The following is a 2,917-nucleotide window of genomic DNA, read 5'->3' as shown; positions in this document are numbered from 1 at the left end:
TGGGGCGCTGGGATGGGCTCTGCCTGGGGGTTGGGGGGCTGGGGTAGGCTCCACTGGGGGCCTGAGGGCTGAGGCCTGGGAGTGCGCTCCACCGGCTCTGTGGAACTGCTCCACTCCCCCGCATCACCTCAGGGAGCAAGGAGGCATGCGGCATCAGGGCTGGGGAGTAGAGCACTTCCTCAGAGCCAGCAGGGCCTTAGAAGCAATTCCTCAGAGCTGGCAGAGCCTCACTTGGGGTGAGGCAAGGCAGGGATACGGGCTGGGGCTGGGGGCTGGCATGGGCTCCGCTAGCTCTGGGGAAGTGCTCCACTCCCCAGCCCTGATGCCATGTGCCTCCTCACTCCCCGAGGTGATGTGGGGGAGCTGAGCAGTTCCCTGGAGCTGGCAGAGCCTGAGCCAGCTTCCCCCTCACCTTGGGGAGGAGCTTACCTTCAGTGAGTGTCCCATGATGCAGCCCAGCTCTTCTCCCAGTGGGTGAGTGGCCTTAAAAGTTGGTGCACAGCCAGACTTTTACTTGTGCACGGCTGCACACGTGTTCACCTTAGAGGGAACCTTGGTGGGGGGCAGGGTACTGCTGTTTGGGGGTGAGGGGCACTGGCAGGGTGGGGTCAGTGGGTCTGGAGTTATGGACAGAGGGTGGGGTGGGGGGAGTGGGTTGGCAGTGAGAAGCAACAGAATGGGGAGGGTCCCAGCATGTCACTGCCTCTGCCCCCCCCATCATATTTCCCCAGCCTCCCCGCCAGTGACAGATGTCTTGTTTTTTGGACCTGGAAATATGGTAACCCTAAAAACCAGTATATTTACAGTTCCAGAATACAAGACAAATACATAAATTTGTTACTAAGCTCTGCTTTAGAATGTGTTTATGAATCTGAGCAGCTAACTTTAGGTATTTTAGCTTGAAGACATTGGTACTGATGTCTCAGTTTTCCAATCTGTGAAATCCAGGTACCTGAGAGTTTCAGACTTTCAATGACTTACCCAAGATCACACAGTAAATGTATCCAGGTATAGCTAGGCCTCTGGATTCCCAGCCCACTGAAATCCCACCAGACAAGATATAGGGTCCAATTCTGTAGATTTTCTCACATAAAAGTCAGGATTATTCATGGACTAAAGGTTGGAGAATAAAAGGCTGTAAGACAGTTATTGAAAACAAACTATATTTCTATTCTCCTTGCCCTTTTTTGTTAAGCAAAGGGGCCAGATTCTCAACCCTCTGTACTGGATACAAAACAGCCTTCAAGAGGAGTGAATCCACTGCAAATCCAGTGTCTGACCATCATTATTAAACATTCCCAGGCTTTACTTGCACTGGTAATACAGGGACACTCAGTCATATAGTCCCATGCATTTCTAAATTAACTAGACCTGTACAGAATCTGGACACTGTTTCTAGCTCCAGATCTATAAGGCTCACTCCCAGATGTGGATCCTTTTTCAAAGCTCTTCCTTGGGGCACAGGCCAGCATGCGTAGTCCAGGTACCTGAGAGCTTCTGAGTTTCAAATTCTCCCTTAAGCTTACTCAGACTCCCTCAGAAGCCTATGAAGTGTATGTACCATTCTGTGCTTTAACTCCACTAGCAAAGCTTTATCAAAGGAAGTATTTGACTGCACTCACTTTAATCTTAAAAAGCATTAGAGTTATGTATCTTTGAAAAATAACAGAAGTCCTGAGACACTCTATATCAGTCTCATCTCTCCTCTCTATAAGTCCAGGATTTGTTAGTGTTTCAGACTAGGCAGTCCCTCACACTACCAGTCTCTCCAGCCATTCTACCTTAGTATGGTGACCCGCTACTGCCATCTTCACTGAAAACCATCCTTCTTCCAGGAAAAGCTGTCTGGCTCTGCTATGTACCTGAATTGAGAAGCTAAAAGATGTATCAGCCATCTTGACAATCCTTTGTAGACAATCCATTATTCCTTGGGTTGGGCCATCAGCTAAAAAAATGAGCTCAAGATTGTCCAGTGTCTTCTCTGTGGTGATTCTTCATTTTCCTGGGTAAGGCGCCTGTCCAAAATGTAGTATGGTACTTGTCTTGTGAGAACAGATGTTATGTGTATAAAACAAAATGGAGATCATGAGGCAGAAGGTACACAGCATGGTAATTAAAAAAAACTAAAGAAGGTTTTCTACTTCAATGTCTCTTGTGTTACCCTTTACTCCTGTACAAAGTGACTTGTCATTTTATGCCATTTTTTCACCAGTGTAAGTGTAAGTAATTATATGTGGGACAGGAGAACAGATCATTTAGACCAGAAACATTCTCATGTAAGGAAAAAATTGTGGTTCAAATTTTGCCTAGAATAAGCACAACAGGAAAACTTATAAATGAACCATCCTGATATGCAAGAAGAATAGCAAATGTGGCAAGCGACCAGCAAAGAACACTTCTGTGAGCTAAAACACAAAAAAGAAGCTTACAAGAAGTGGGAACTTGGACAAACAACTTGGGAAGAGTATAGGAATATTGTTCAGGCATGCAAGGATGAAGTCAGGAAGACCAAGTGCAATTGGAGTTGCAGCTAGCAAGGGATAAGAAGGGTTTTTACAAGTATGTTAGCAACAAGAGCCAAGTCAGAGAAAGTGTGGGGGTCTCTTACTGAATGGGGGAGGAACCTAGTGACAGATGATGAGGAAAAGGCTGAATTACTCAGTACCTTTTTTACCTTGGTCTTTATTGGCGATGTGTAGGGGTTGCACACAGATACACATGCAGCCCCTGAGATTGGCTGTGCAGCCCCTGGAAGCACCAGCCACAAAACTGGAAGTGCACTTCTGATTTTGCTGCTGGCTTGCCAATCAGCCACTGGGGGACTCCCCCCTGCCCCAAGTCATTGATCAGCCACTGGGGGACCCCACCCACATTGGCAATCTGGTGCCTCCCCACATTTGAGAGGCACTAGTTGCCT

The sequence above is a fragment of the Crocodylus porosus genome, unplaced genomic scaffold (assembly GCF_001723895.1).
Source record: "Crocodylus porosus isolate Cpor-Errol unplaced genomic scaffold, CroPor_comp1, whole genome shotgun sequence".
NCBI lineage: Eukaryota > Metazoa > Chordata > Crocodylia > Crocodylidae > Crocodylus > Crocodylus porosus.
The sequence above is the reverse complement of the archived record's forward strand: the minus strand, read 5'-3'. Positions refer to the sequence as shown.